The following is a 16,998-nucleotide window of genomic DNA, read 5'->3' on the forward strand; positions in this document are numbered from 1 at the left end:
TCACAAATTTGATGGGGGTTACCCTTTTATTGATAGCTGTCTCTCAATTATTCCAAATACTCATCAATCCTAACTTATCCTAGGTTAGTAGTCTTCACATTACTCTTAGCAGGCTGCACGTTAGCCCAGATTTAGAATTATTGCATATTATTCTCTTCAAACAAAAATGTTTTATACTTCAATCGAAACAGGATATCTCCCATAATAACCCAAAAGTATTTCAGGTTCTGCCAAAAAGTTCTGTTTAAGCTTGTTCAAAAGTCACATGGATGTTGGAGGCATTCCTCATAACAATTAATACAACTAGTATGTCCAAAGGTGAGAGCTTCTCAGGACCATTGTTAGGGAGAATTCTCATTCTATGGCTAATTTCCCTTACCTATAGAGTCCCCCAGCAGCTTTGCTGGATTCGAAGGGTTTGTTTCTTTTTACCTGCTAAGAGTGAGACTCTTTTTCCGACTCTTAGGCATTTTTGCTATGTGTGTTGTAGGCTATTTTTGTGTTTAATGCCTATGGGATTTTCTCTCACCCATAGGAACCATCTTTATGCACATGTGTTACACAGCACCCTCAGTGCAGTGACACAGAGGTGTCGTAGCGACCCCCAAACATAGACTCCATAACCTGGGACTGACTACTGTCTCCCAGGGCATGTAAAGTCCCCATTGACCTTACTAGTCAATTCTTATGGACTTAACCAGTACAAACCATCTTAGGCTGTAGGTATGGGCCTCTTTCTGCATAAAAGCAGGGTCCTGAGGACTGGAAGAGCAAGACGTTGCCACTGGAACTACGGAATAGAAGGGGAGAGAAGCCACAGACATCTTCAGCATCTATACCACCGGTGAAGCCCTGCCGGATCGTCTCACCACTTTTCTTCCACATGACGAGAGGAGATCTTCATCGAAAGAGCCTTCTTCCCGTGAGCTGGTGGGATCAACCAGTTCACCCGTCGTTTTCTCGGACCTACCTTGGTCGAATCGACAGTGCCCCGCACTTGGAGACTGGATAGCCAAGCAGCTATTGACCCGGACCGCGATTAAAAGGAGCATACCTTTTAATCTTAGTTTGGCAGCACCGCGGCTGGTTTCATCCCTGGGTAGTGCAGTGACTCGAACCTTCCTCCATGACGAGAGCCTCTCTTCCTCTGCTGGACCCCTCGACCTGCAGGAACTACCAAGAACAACCGCCACTGCAGAAGCCACTTCTTCACGTTTAAGGTACATTGTTCCGCCAGGCCTCCCTTTTCCCGTGGTAGCTCTAAAGGTGTTTTAAATCCTTTATCACTTGTTGGGTTGGCGACCCTCTCTCTTAACATTGTCTTTCACCTTGCACCTACCTTTTCAATATTCGTCTACCAAAGACTTGACTGCAGCTACAAGCTAGGGGGTGTCTGAAGATATTTCGGTTTAACTTGTGCTTTCCCTCCCTTTCGTTAAATTGCTAGAGTGCCATTTGTAGTTGGTTTTCACTGTGCTGTTTTGCTCAATTTTCACTCTACCGCAAACTTGTCTACAATTGAATAGGGAGTTGTATATACTTTTCCTTGACTGAAATTTAACTTACTTTATCAACTGTGATTTATGTGTTGAACTAGATGTGTATAAAATAAATATATATTCTCTTTTTGATACAAAGCTTTTGTCAGTGTTTCCTTGTTCCATAGTACTGTGATACCTATTGTGTAAACCCTGAATACTGCTCATCTCCCTTTTGAGATAAGCCCGACTGCTTAGCCACAGCTACCAACTAAATCTGTGTGGTACAGACTGATACCAAAGGGGATTTATTGCTTTCACCTGTAGTCCTAATCCTGGGTAGTGGTCCCTGAGGGTACTGCACAGGATTCTGCCTAACACTGGTGGCAGCGGTGGGATAAAAGTATTGAATTTACATTTTAGTGTACTACTAGTACGTTGGTTCAATTAACCACACGGTTAACAATCACAAAAGTTCTTTTTAACAAACTCAAGTATGGGAAGTTATAGTCAGGGGATCCTCCTTGAAAAAACTGCTAATTATCTTAAAGATTTGTGCCGACAGAAAGGTCTTCCTGTCAAAGGCAGGAAAACAGAAATGATTGATAGACTGTTAGAGAAACAAAGGCTGGATAGTGGTGCTGTAAGCCCTACTCTTCCAGCAAATGTAGCAAACAGTAATGAGGATAATGTTGAAGATGTTATTGTTGAGCCAGATGAGCAAGAGGAGGATAACAATGTCACCCCCTCTGGTCCTCTGCCTGCTCAAGGGCCTCAACCTGTAGCTACTGGACCCTTATCAGGTACCACATTAAGTCCTGAATTTATATCTCTAGAAAAAATGAGACTTGAACTTGAATTCAAGCAAATTAGTGCCCACACTGAACAGAGACATCAGGAACTAAGGCTCAAAGAAATGGAGCTCAACCATGAGCTTGAGATGAAGAAAATTGTCTTTGGAAAATGCTTCTCTCCCCGAATCCTCTATATCTTCCAGTCCAAAAAGTCCCTGGATGCCTAATGAGATTGTGGGTATGTATGAACCGAAGTTGGATGTATTAGATTGGCTTGCTATGTTTGAATATAATCATGGGCTCCAGGATATCACAGGGAATCAGTTGATCCCCTGGTTATTCTGTAGGCTCCCCCCTGTTGCATCTGATGTGGTAATGGAGTTGGGGGAGGTGGATAGGATGGATTATGACTGTGAAGGCTAGCTTTGATAGCTAGATTTGGGAAGACTCCTTCCCAGTACCTTAAGAGGTTTAGGTCCCTCAAAAAGCATGATAGTACCTCTTGGGCTACTTGGGTGAATGAATGTTTGAAGATCTTAGAGGGATGGATTAAGGGTTACAGAGTTAACACTTATGAAGGAATGAGAAATCTTGTTATGATGGAGACTATCTATGATGTCTGCACTCCTGAGCTCAGACACCACTTGGCTGATTCAAAGGAATTAAATTCTAAGAAACTAGCTAAGGCCGCTGACTTGTGGGTTGCCAAAGGGGCCACTCACAAAGATTCAGGGGTAACTCAGAAAAAGGATGAGGGAACGCAGCCTAAGAAAGACAACAAAGAGAATTCAAATAATTCCAATGCCAAAGAGGGCCCCAAACAAAAGTCTAAGGGTAAGCCACAAGGGAAACCTTATCAGGCTATTGTACCTCCTGGTCCCAGACCAAAAGGCGGTCAGAACAATCCACCATTCACAAAGACGTTTGGGAAATGTTATGTTTGTGGCTCTCCTGATCATGTGAAAGGGGATCCCAGATGTAAGTGTAAACCTTCAGGGGCCCACACTGTCTCCTTAGCCTTCGCTCCAGAGGAGGTAGTACATATGGTCAGCGGAAACTTTCAACTACTGGCTGAAGATCCCATTGGAGTCTCAGCCAGTGTATCTTTAGTATCTCTTGGGTTGTGGGAACAACATAATTTAGATGTGTATAATCCAATCCCTCCTAATACTAAAGAGTATTATAAAGATAGTGTCCTAGTCAATGGTCAGGAGACTCCTGCCATTAGAGACACTGGGGCCAGCATAACTGTGGTGGACACATCTTTTTTCAAGGTGGAGGATGTTTCTAAGGCACCCAAACGCCTCACCAAGTTAGCTGGAGGGCCAGTGCAGATGCTTCCCCAATACCAGCTTTCATCCAGTGCAATGAAATGACTGTCAGGATACCTGTAAGTGTACAATCTGAAGTACCAGGAAAGGTGCTGTTGGGCAATGATCTGAAAGACCTGGGAGTAGTGTCTAGTACTCCCAGACCTCCTAGTAAGAGATTAGAGAAGCTTACCAGACCTGCAAGGGAGAGGCCCTCCTGAGGAGATGATAGCAATCACTCCTACCCCACTGGAGTTACTAACTGCCATTTCCAAGCAACCTGAAGCAAAGGGGAAACCCAAGACTTCAAGGAAAAAGACAGCAGAAAGCACTCCAGTGCTGCCAACCAGGAAATTTCCTAGGTTAGCAAACATCACACCTGTGATTCTTCCTCCAGCTGAAGCTGAGAGTGAGGTACAACCCTGTGTCGTTGAACTAGAACCTGAGGACTCAGATCTAGTAGGAGGCCAGGAACTCATTGGAGATCTTGACCCTGTGGACCACCCTGAGCTGCAGTCTTTACTGGAAGAAGGTGGACCCCAAAGGGCAGACTTCAGTAAGGGACAAAGGGAATGTCCAACTCTGGAAGGTCTCCGCCACCAGGCAGCTTCTCAGCTTGAAGGGCAAGAGCCTGTGAAGTATAGGTTACACTGGGAAGATGGCCTCTTCTATAGTGAACCGACAGAATCAACCCCTGGAGATTACAAGAGACTTGTAGTGCCCCAAGTGAACAGACTCCAATTCTTGCAACTAGCCCATGAGATACCTTTGGCTGGTCACTTGAGCTTCAAGAAGACCAAGGAAAGGCTCTCTCTCTACTTTTATTGGCCTAAAATGGGGGCTGAGGTAGAGAAGTATTGCAAGAGTTGCCACACTTGCAAAACCTCAGGTAAAAGTGGCTCCAAGAACGTGGCACCCTTAGTGCCTCTCCCTGTAGTGGGAGTACCATTTGAGAGGGTAGGAATCGACATTGTTGGTCCCCTTGATCCTCCAACTTCTTCAGGCAACAGGTTTATACTTGTTGTAGTAGACCATTCTACTAGGTTCCCTGAAGCAGTGCCTATGAGGACTGTTACAGCTCCGGCTGTGGCTAAGGCCCGCCTTGGTATTTTAACCAGGGTTGGGTTTCCTAAGGAGGTAATATCCGAAACGGGGTAACATTTTATGTCCCACTACATGAAGGCCATGTGGGAAAACTGCAGAGGTAACTACAAGTTCTCAACAGCATACCACCCTCAGACAAATCAGTTGGTAGAAAGGTTCAACTGAACCATGAAGAGCATGATAGATGCCTTAGAAGACCCTCTTAAGAAAAAGTGGGATCTTCTACTGCCATGCCTTCTCTTTGCATATAGAGAAGTCCCTCAGGAGGGAGTGGGGTACAGTCCCTTTGAACTTTTCTATGGCCATCCGGTTAGAGGTCCATTGGCCCCAATCAAGGAGGGGTTGGAGACTGCTCCTTCCACCACACCAGAGTTACTGACTATGTGATAGGACTCCGGAGGAGAATGTCACACATGATGGCTGAGGCAAGTGATAACTTGAAAGCAGGTCAGGCTCTGGTCAAGCATTGGCATGACCAGAAGGCCAACATGGTTGAGTTCGCTCAAGACCAGCTAGTTCTTGTTATGGTCCCCACAAGGCAGAGGGCCTTGCAGGACAAATGGATGGGATCCTTCAAGGTTGTGGGAAAACTTGGAGAGGTAAACTATCTGGTGGACTTAGGCAATCCTAAGGAGGCTCCTTTAGTCTTTCACATCAACCGTCTAAAAGCTTATGTCTCGAGACCAGAACTGGGAGCTTTGCTTCTAGCTTCAGCTCAAGAGGAGGAGGAGAGCGAACCTCTACCTGAACTCCCCAGAGGCAAACCTTTAGATGAGAAAATAGAAGGAGTCAATCTCTCTTCTAATCTGACACCTGAGCAACAGGAGAAGTGCAAAGTTTTGTTAAATCAATTTGCCCCTCTGTTCTCTCTGACATCAGGTTTGACCCCTTAGGGCCAACATGATACCCAAACTGGTGACAGTTTACCTGTCAAAAGCAGGGGCTACAGGATGTCAGGAAATGTAAGAACCCACATCAAAGGAGAAGTCAACAAGATGCTTGATCTTGGGTAATAAAACCCTCTACTAGTCCATGGTCTAGCCCAGTTGTGTTAGTACCAAAGGCAGGATCCAAAGAGTTGAGATTCTGTGTGGACTATAGAGCTCTAAATGCAGTCCCCAAGACTGATGCCCATCCTTTGCCAAGGACAGATGAGCTGGTGGATAGACTTGGTTCAGCCAAGTTCCTCAGCACATTTGATCTCACATCAAGGTATTGGCAAATAGCCCTGACTGACCATGCCAAGGAGAAAACTGCATTCTCCACCCCAGTTGGCTTATACCAATTTAAGGTGATGCCTTTTGGACTAAAGAATGCACCTGCTGCATTCCAAAGGATGGTTAATCAGGTTCTGAATGGGATGGAGGACTTCTGCATGGCATACTTGGATGACATTGCAGTGTTCAGCCCCACTTGGAAAGAACATGTTGACAACCTAGGATATGTTTTGCAAGCTCTTGAACAGGCCCATCTGACCATAAAGGCAAGCAAATGTCAAATTGGTCAGAGTAAAGTGGTCTACCTTGGGTATGAGGTAGGAGGTGGTGAAATAAGGCCTTTGCTCAGCAAGATTGAAGCTGTGCAACATTGGACAACCTTTCTACGCAAACCCAGGTGAGAGCCTTCCTAGGCCTCACTGGGTATTACAGGAATATCATTGGGAACGATGGGTCCATAGCTTCTCCACTGAATGTAATCTCCTCTCCTAAATTCCCTAAAAAGATCAAATGGAATGAGGAGTGCAATCAGGCCTTTGAAAGCCTGAAGAAAGCCCTTTGTCAAGCTCCAGTTCTCAGAGCTCCTGACTACCACCAACCCTTCATTGTACAAACAGATGCTTCCAATATGGGTATAGGTGCAGTACTCAGTCAACTGGATGAGAAAGGTAGGGAGCACCCCATTTGCCTTATCAGTAGGAAACTGAAGGAACCTGAGACAAGGAGGGCAACTATTGAGAGAGAATGTTTTGCCATTGTGTGGGCTGTGAAGAAGTTTAGACCATACTTGTATGGATCTACTTTCACCATTCAAACAGACCACCAAACCTTGAGATGGTCGATGCAAATGAAAGGGGAAAACCCAAAACTGCTAAAATGGTCAATCTGCCTCCAAGGGTTTGATTTTACCATTGAGCACAGGTTAGGATGTCACCACCAAAATGCTGATGATCTCTCTAGGATGTTTATAACCAGCTAGAGGTTTGAGACTCATCCAGGAGTGGAATAGATCCTCCTGTCCCTTAGTCTGGGGGGCGGGGGGTGAGTGTTAGGGAGAATTCTCATTCTATGGCTAATTTCCCTTACCTATAGAGTCCCCCAGCAGCTTTGCTAGATTCAAAGGGTTTGTTTCTTTTTACCTGCTAAGAGTGAGACACTTTCTCCCACTCTTAGGCATTTTTGTTATGTGTGTTCTTGGCTATTTATGTGTATAATGCCTATGGGATTTTCTCTCACCCATAGGAACCATCTTTATGCACATGTGTTACACAGCACCCTCAGTGCAGTGACACAGGGGTGTCGTAGCGATCCCCAAACATAGACTCCATCCCCTAGGACTGACTACTGTCTCCCAGGACATGTAAAGTCCCCATTGACTTTACTAGTCAATTCTTATGGACTTAACCAGTACAAACCATGGAGCTACTAGAAAGGGTTAATAGTTGTTCCCTTGGGTTCATTTTCGAGGGGGGTACCTTAAAGTCCCTCTCTGTAAAGTTTCTGGCTGGTGGCAGTGGTTACTACCATAAATATTCAACCGCAAATATTATCCTGTGGGATTTTACCATTGTTCGAGGCTAACACTTTTACTGACACCCTCTAACATACCGGCAGTTTATTTTATTATTAACTTTACTCCGGTAAGATTTATTCGCCAGAACTTTAATACAAATTCTTTCTCGTGTCTTACTCTAAACTCCTAACCCAGGTCGGGGATCCTTTGTTTGCTCTTTTGGCAGGCTTCTGCCAAGAAGACCTCCTTTCGGCACCTCACAGTCTGGGTTGGGTCTGTTGTTTGGGAGGGGGAGTAGAACCCCTGGTCAGAGTTGCCGCAGCAACTCAGGTCGCACTCTAACCTGATAGGCTGGAGGGTCGCCCGCCAAGAAGACCACTCCACTGTGTGAGTGACAGCTAGGCTGTATGAATGGGTCTCTTTCTGCAAAAAAGCAGGGACCTGAGGACTGGAAGAGCAAGACGTCGCCACTGGAACTACGGAACCAAAGGGGAGAGAAGCCACAGACATCTTCAGCATCTACACCATCGGTGAAGCCCTACCGGATCGTCTCACCACTTTTCTTCCACACGACGAGAGGAGATCTTCATCGAAAGAGCCTTCTTCCCTTGAGCTGGTGGGACCAACCAGTTCACCCGTCGCTTTCTCGGACCTGCCTTGGTCGAATCGACAGTGCCCCGCACTTGGAGACCGGATATCCAGGCAGCTATCGACCCGGACCACGATTAAAAGTACTGTACTATTTAAACTTCGTTTTGCAGCACCACGGCTGGTTTCATCCCTGGGTAGTGCGGTGACTCGAACCTTCCTCCATGACGAGAGCCGCTCTTCCTCTGCTGGACCCCTCGACCTGTATGAACTACCAGGACCAACCACCACAGCAGGAACCACTTCTTCACGTTTAAGGTACATTGTTCCGCCAGGGCTCCTTTTTCCCGTGGTAGCTCTAAAGGTGTTTTAAATCCTTTATCTACTTGTTGGGTTGGCCGCCTCTCTCTTAACATTGTCTTTCACCTCGCACCTACCTTTTCAATATTCGTCTACCAAAGACTTGACTGCAGCTACAAGAAAATGTTTGCTCCTAAACTCTTGGTCCTGTACCACTGACTCTGGCTCAGGCCTTTTGACTCTGGCTGATTTGTTAGACCTGCTCTTACTAGATTGATTTTCAATGAGAAATGTGTTGATGCACCTAAATCTTCTAAAACCCTCTTCCTTCCTACTGTTTTAACTTGTGGAGTGCAATTTTGCTCAGTTTTCATTCACTCATCTTTATGCTAAAGTGTTACTGTGCATTACTTGTTCACAAAACTTCAGGGAAGTGTTGCTAGGGGGTGTCTGAAGATATTTCGGTTTAACTTGTGCTTTCCCTCCCTTTCGTTAAATTGCTAGAGTGCCATTTGTAGTTGGTTTTCACTGTGCCGTTGTGCTCAGTTTTCACTCTACGCCAAACTTGTCTACAATTGAATAGGGAGTTGTATATACTTTTCCTTGACTGAATTTTAACTTACTTTATCAACTTTGATTTATGTGTTGAACTAGATGTGTATAAAATAAATATATATTCTCTTTTTGATACAAAGCTTTGGTCAGTGTTTCCTTGTTCCATAGTACTGTGATACCTATTGTGTAAACCCTGAATACTGCTCATCTCCCTCTTGAGATAAGTCTGACTGCTTAGCCAGAGCTACCAACTAAATCTTTGTGGTACCATGACGCCTTCTTACATAATTACAAGAAAACCCCAATTTCATGATCAGAGTTCAGACCAGTCAATACTGTTCTATGTTTACAGATCAATTTGGCTTCCAATGTATGTAGTGCTTGCTGCTTATCACCTCCAGGATACGACCCATGAATCGTATCCTGGATTTATTCTCCATTTTGTGGTCTGTTTTCCAGTGTGTGGCTAATGGTAACCTGATCTAATCTCTTTGAATAGTATTTACATGCTCTCATATTCTAAATCTAAGGTCCCTAATGATGCTTCCTGTTAGGCAGAATCCTGTGCAGTTCCCTTAGTGAGCACTACAGAAGATTAAGACTACAGGTGAGAGCAATAAATCCCCTTTGGTATCAGTTTGTACCACAAAGATTTAGTTGGTAGCTGTGGCTGAGCAACCAGACTTATCTCAAGAGAGAGGTAAGCAGTATTCAGGGTTTACACAATAGGCCTTCAGTAGTATGGAACAAGGAAACACTGACCAAAGCTTTGTAGTAAAAAGAATATATATATTTATTTTATACACTTCTAGTTAAACACATCTATCACAGTTATTAAGCAAGTTTAATTGGGTCAAAGAAAGTACACACAACTCTCTAGTTAAATTGTAGACAAGTTTGCGCAAGAGTGAAAACTGAGCAAAACGGCACAGTGCAAATCAAACACAAATGGCACTCTAGCAATTTCTCACAAGGGAGGGAAAGCACAAGTTATACAGAAATATCTTCTTACACACCCTAGCACCACTCCCCATACGTTTGTGAACCAGATTACGCAAGACAGTGCATCATTATAGGAAATACTTAAATGAAAACTGAGCAAAATGGTGTTCCACAAGGTTTAAAAGTGGGCAGGAAACGGTGGTTATAAGAAGTAGGTGCATCAACACAGTTCTAGTTGAGAAGCAATCTAGAGAAAGCAGTTCTAACACTTTTAGCCAGAGTCAGTAGGCCTGTGCCAGAGTCAGTGGTACAGGGCAAGGGCCCAGGAGCAAAATGTTCTTGTAGCTGCAGTTAAGTCTTTGGTTAACTATTTGAAAAGGTGGATGCAGAAGGTGAAAAGACAATGTTAAGAGAGGGGGGCGGCCAACCCAAAAGGTAGGTAAAGGATTTAAAACACCATTAGCTCTAACGCGAAGAAAGGGCGGCCTGGCGGAACAATGTACCTTAAACATGAAGAAGTGGCTCCTGCGTTGGCGGTTGTTCCTGGTAGTTCCTGCAGTTCGAGGCGTCCAGCAGAGGAAGAGAGGCTCTTGTTGTGGAGGAAAATTCGAGGTACTGCACTACCCAGGGATGAAACCAGCCGCGGTGCTGCCAAACAAAGTTTAAAAGGTACGCTGCTTTTAATCGCGGTCCGGGTCAATAGCTGCCTGGCTATCCAGTCTCCAAGTGCACGGCACTGGCGATTCGACCACAGCAGGTTTGGGAAGGCGATTGACAAACTGGTTGGCCCCACCAGCTCAAGGGAAGAAGGCTCTTTCAGGGAAAGACCTCCTCTCGTCGTGTAGAGAAAAGTGGTGAGATGCTGCAGCATGGCTTCACCGGTGGTTCAGTCTTTGCAGATGTCTTTGGCTTCTCTCCTCTTCGGCTTCTTAGTTCCAGTGGCAACGTCTTGCTCTTCCAGTCCTCAGGACCCTGCTTTTATGCAAAAAGAGCCCCATTCATACAGCCTAGCTGTCACTCACACAGTGGTCATCTTGGCGGAAGACACACCAGCCTATCAGGATAGAGTGCGACATGGGTTGCGGAGGCAACCCTGTTCCCGGGTCGTATTCCCCCTCCCACACAATGGACCCACCCCAGACTCAGTGTCGCCGGAAGGAGGGCTTTTGGGCAGAAGCTCGCCAAACGGACGAACAAAGGATCCCCGACCTGGGTTAGGATTGTAGAGAAAGACACGAGAAAGAAGTTATGTTAAAGTTCTGGCAAAAATAACCCACTGGAGCAAAGTTAATACTAAAATGCACCGGCGGTATGTTATAGGCTGTCAGAAAAAGTGGTAGCCTCAAACAATGGGAAAATCCCATAGAGGAATATTTACGGTCGAATATTTATGGTAGTAACCACTGCCACCAGCCAGAAACATTTGAGAGAGGTACTGTACGGTACCCTCTCGAAAATGAACATAGGGGAAACACTATTAACCCCTTCCAGTACCTCCATAGTAAAATGGATTGTACTGGTTTAGTTCATAGAAATTGACTAGTGAAGTCAATGGGGACTTTACATGCACTGGGAGACAGTAGTCAGTCCCAGGGTATGGAGTTTATGTTTGGGGGTCACTATGACACCCCTGTGTCACTGCACTGAGGGTGCTGTGTAACATGTGTGAATAAAGATGGTTCCTATGGGGGAGAGAAGATCCAATAGGCATTAAACACAAAAATAGCCTAGAACACACATAGCAAAAATGCCTAAGAGTGTGAAAAAGAGTCTCACTCTTAGCAAGTAATAAGAAACAAACCCTTCAAATCCAGCAAAGCTGCTGGGGGACTCTATAGGTAAGGGAAATTAGCCATGAAATGAGAATTCTCCCTAACAGGGCCAAGCCACTGTCCAGTAGCAAACACAGTAAATGCAAAGTGGACTACAAGAAAGGGTTAAATATATATGCAAAATAACAGCTGCCACCAGCTCTGTCCAAGGCACATCTGTACTTCTACCAAAAAATCCCTTGAGGGTGTCTAGGGCCTTTGGAAATGAAAGATCAACCCAAGCGCACTGTACCGTAAGGTACTTTGTACACTTGTAACATGTTGCAAAGAAATTGCAACATTGGAAAGGACTAAGGGAAAAAAGGTCTCCCAGTACTGACTGTCTTTAAGGGCATGTCAGTTTCCCCATAGCAAAGTGAGCGAAAGCTCAGCAGAGTGCAGCAGAAGGCTGTGCTCAACTGGCAACAGTCAGGCTAGGCTTGTCAGACAACAGCAAAAAGTTGCAGGGTTCACAATTGGAGGGAAAATTATACATAAATGGGAATCTTTCCTAATACTCGCCCCTCCCAGACCAAGTACAGGGGTAATTAATTCGCCCTTGGATGAGTCTCATGTTCAGGTCAGTTAAACATTCTGGACAACCCATCAGCATTTCTATGTTGAACACCCGGCCTATGCACAATAGTGAAGTCAAACCCTTGCAGGCATATGCAAGCCAGAGCAATTTAGGATTCTCTCCCTTCATGTTAATCAGCCACTTCAAGGACTTATGTTCAGTTTGCACAGTGGGTGCCATACAGGTAGGGCCTCAGCTTCCTTAGGCCCACACAACAGAGAAACATTCTTTCTCTGCTGTGGACCATCTGAGCTTGCTGCCCTTAAGCTGACGACTGATGAAACCAATCGGGTGTTCCTTACCCTTCTCATCTACTTGTGATAGTACAGCTCCTATCCCAGTGTCAGAGGCACCAGTCTGCACAATAAAAGGTCTTTGGTAACCAGGGGCCCTGAGAACAGAGCCTGGCACAAGGAGTATTTTAAGCCATTGAAGGCCTTCCCACAATCCTCAGACCAAGATACCTCATTGGGTTTCTTTGGAGTTGTGAGAGCAGTCAGAGGGGCAGCTATGGTGCCATAGTCTGCAATGAAGTTTCTGTATTACCCTGTGAGGTGATCCCATTTTCTTCTTTGGGGTTCTTCCGGAGCCTCTATAATGCCTTTGAGAGTTCTATTAAACCTTTCAACTAGACCAATGGTTTGGGGGTGATACAATGAACAAAACCTGTAAGTAACCCCACACTCCTTCCAAATGGCCTGCATATACTTTGTCATCAAGTTGCGCCCCCTATCAGACACAACTTCTTTAGGGAAGCCAACCCTAGTAAATATGCCAAGTAAAGCTTTTGCAACTGACTTGGCAGTGTTGGGAAGGAGATGGTCTTATCCCAGCCCCCCCCAGCCATAGCTATGGAGAATAAACATCATAAAAGTCAAGGGGTGGAAGCCCCACCTCCACAGTACAGGAACAAGCCCCCTAACATAGAGAATTAGGCTACTAAAATAACCCATAACTCAGTGCTAGGACCTCATTTTATACTAGGCTGTGGTGCCATTTTTTAGTAGGCCCAAAAACCGCCACTTCCTAAGGCTGCAGCACTCGCATTTTCATCCTTTCACACAGAGGGACAGAGCCATCAACACACTAGGCCAGCTCCGCATAAGCCTTGTTCCCACTGAAGTCCATCCATTCCCTGTCCTTTCAATGTTGTGAAAACCTAGTATCATTTCTCGAGAATGTGCTCTGCATGGAGCGTGAGACAGTACCAGGCCCCAGCGTTGTGCCCATCCGTCTCCACTAAACTGCCAGCGCACCCCCAACCACCGCCCACACCCAGCCAGAGCCCACCATCCCGCACAGTCGCTGATCCCTCAACCCCTTCCATGCCGATAACCCTCTAACCCCCTCATCTCGACCATTTCAGATTACCTACCGAGATCTAAGCCAGTGCAGCCGTATTTCTTTCCAATGGTGACACACGTTTGTTCATATCATGAGACACCAAGGAAGGTAGACTAAAGATCAAACCTTCGGGGGAGACACTTGGGTGCGAGGATTGTGGTATCAACGAAGCCTTGAAGCCCTAATGGTCCAGTTATTACCAGAGAGTGTACAAAGGTCAATATGTGACAATGATAGGCTATGTAGAAGCTTGGCAGGGAAACGACAATCTATTTTGCATTATAATAGAAGGAGAAGGCAGGCACACAACCATAAATATGATGCTTATCATGGTTTAGGATTAGATAAAGTGGAGGACCTTCGCCATCCTGGACAATCTAACAGTTGGTACTCAGATATGAGTGCAAGAGGAAGGCGACCAACCAATGGGAGTTGCTACATGTGTTCCTTAATACTGCATGCATATGGGGCACCCAAGGTTTTAGTACCTCAAGAGCTACCCTTAGGAGAGTCACAATGGGCCTCATTGTAAGTTTGCCGGTACAACAACAACAGTACCGGTAAGCTTGCCGGTACCGTTGTTACCGTACCGGCAAACTATGAGTTCTGCTCGCGGGTGCCCTTCAGCCCACCAGGTCTGACCTGACGGGCGGACCAGCACCCGCAAGCAGAGCATGTCGGATGCACCGGCACCATTCACGAATGGTGCTGGTGCGTCCGACCTGCCCATTCCCATTGAGCCCTATTGGGCTGCAATGGGAATGGGGAGCATTTTTTTCCGGCACAGGCGAATGGCCAAATACCGGGTCTGGTGGGGCCATAATGACTCAGTAATTGGCCGTTCGCGGGTGCCAGAAAAAAATATGATACCGGCGGCTGCCATGCCTGTTTTACTGGCACGACTACCGCCAGTATCGTAATGAGGCCCAATGTCTCATACACCTTGCACAATGTAGGATGAAGGGAACCTTTCAGGCACGCACAGTTAAAATGAAACTTCTTCCACCAGACGACAGGAAATGCAAAATGGGATCAAAAGACACTAAATGTTTCAAGGAACGATTCCTGGCTATTGACGGCACAAATTTCACAGAGATCAGGCCGCAAAAATCGACATTTATGTGCAAAGCAGAGGGGCTCCATGGCCTTTCTGATGAAAAATTGGACTTTGTAGAAAAAACGTGTGAACAAGTATGGACAGAGCATATTACAAAGCTAACATGGGTCACTCACCGCTCTTGAAAAACCAATCAAGGTACAGCAAGAAGAAAATGATGAACTGTGTTTCTATGGCGAAAGAAAAATATCTATGGGCTCAAATAAATACTGCAATAGAACAATCATCATTTCAGACCTTTGAAAAGGTACTGCAGCACTAATGGACCATTACTGAGTTTGCAGTAAAAAGACGTACCTGCGTCTCCCATCTTCCTGGAGGGGCTATTGCGCACTCACAACACTGCATGCAGCACTGCTGGTCGTACCTGTGGAGCACCTAAAGGAGGGAGCTGTGTTTGCAGATGCACAAACAGCTCCAGGACCCACAGAGACTCTCCCCACATCACCCCCCCATCTTTTGAATACTGTCAGAAGAACAGCGGCATGATCACCTGTTCTGGAAGAAACGCTCCTCAAACTACCTTTCTCAGGAATCGGCTGACCTGCTTGCCCAGACACCAAAAGAATACAAAATTTAAAACTCAGCAGAGACATTTTTCGCTTCCCTCGTGCCCAGCGTGCAAACAAGAGCGAATGCAAAGTGGCTCCAGATTGTCAGATGGAAGTTGATCCAGTTGGCAAATGACACAGAGGAGGGGTTCAACGTCATTAAGTTGGAACTCAGAGCACTTTGAATAATGACTATGCAAAATAGGTACGTCCTTGACCTCCTCGCAGCCATGGAGGATGGGGTTTCCAAATAAATTGGGAGTTCATGTTGCATGTTCGTACCTTCTGCAGACGCTGACAATGGGACATTATTGCACGTGATAGCAGCGGTGCATGAGCTGGGCACAAAAATAAAAAAGGAAGCTGGATTACAGGAAGATGACTGGGTCAACATGGTCTTCGGCTGAGTTCCCTCATGGCTTGGGACTACAATGAAGATGCTGATCCCTATCATCGGGTTCATCTTGCTAATCTTCTGTGTGTGCCAGTTGGGTCTCCCGGGCTGTGCAAAAGCAGTACCTAGTAGCGCAATGATGATGGTGACAATTGGAAATAGAAATAATAAAGAGGTGCCTCGTGTCACACAGGAAGCACAAATACAGACAGAGTGACGGTCCAAAATATCACATGGTAGCTATATACTACACTGGGGATGAGGTAGACACTTATTACCAGACAACTTTTGTACAGCCAGCAGACCTTGAAAACTACTAAGAGTTTTGGGGTAGACTTAGCAGGAGATGGGGGATGTATGTATATGACCTGTACCCCTGAAGAATATGAACAATGTGGGAAGAGTTTGAGAAGTGTGTGCTGAGCATGAATGCCTATAAAAGGTAGCCTTGCGTCGGAGGAAGCAGAAACAAGGGCTCATGAACGTAGAAATACTGGGGAAGGTAGTTGTTACTGTAGGAGTAACGAAAGGGGGTAATGGTGGGAAGGACTTGGTCCTATCCCACCCCCCTAGCCACAGCTATCGAGAATAAACTTCATCAAAGCCAAGGGGGGAGAAGCCCACACCTCCGCAGTATGGGAACGAGTCCCCTAACAAAGAGAATTAGATGAATAACAACCCGTAACTCAGCACTAGGACTCCATTTTGTATTAGGCCCTGATGACATTTTTTACGGCGTATAGTGAAAGGGTCGAATACATTGTTTCGAAATGCAATAGAATGCATGTTTATTTTTTATTTTTGGGGGGGGGGGTTGCTCCCAAAACCCCTTTTTATTGGGTAAAAACCAGTATTTTTTCCTATACGAAAGCCAAAAAAAAGAAATACATTTAAAAAAAGGCATTTGAAAAAATGTTTTCGATCCTTTTGTTTCTAAACGATTGCATTTCGAAACAATGGGCCTCATTACGAGAATCGAGGTTGCCATGGAGCTATTAGCTCCATGGCTGCCTCAGTTCCGGGCTCCACTACCGGGTTCCTGTAATGGGGACTTACCGGGTTAATCCGACATAGGGCTCAATGGAAATGAGGAGGGAGGTAATAACGGGCAGATTAAATCTGGCGGTAATAACAAGCAGATTACATCTGGCCCGTTATTGCCTCCCTCTTCCCCTCGGGGGACCCAGAAAGCACACCTGGTTTTACCAGACATGCGATCCAGGTCCCACGATAGGAAGCTCGTAATCGGCCCTCCTGTAATAAAGGGGGCCGGTCCCGTACCGGCCCCCTTCAATACGGGAGTGAAAGCCTTATAATGAGGCCCAATGTATTCGAAACTTTGACTGGACACCATTTTTTACTAGGCCCAAAACAAAAAAAATGACACTCCCTAAGGCTGCAGC

Source organism: Ambystoma mexicanum, chromosome 4p (assembly GCF_040938575.1).
Source record: "Ambystoma mexicanum isolate Mex_15411 chromosome 4p, UKY_AmexF1_1, whole genome shotgun sequence".
Classification (NCBI taxonomy): Eukaryota; Metazoa; Chordata; class Amphibia; order Caudata; family Ambystomatidae; genus Ambystoma; species Ambystoma mexicanum.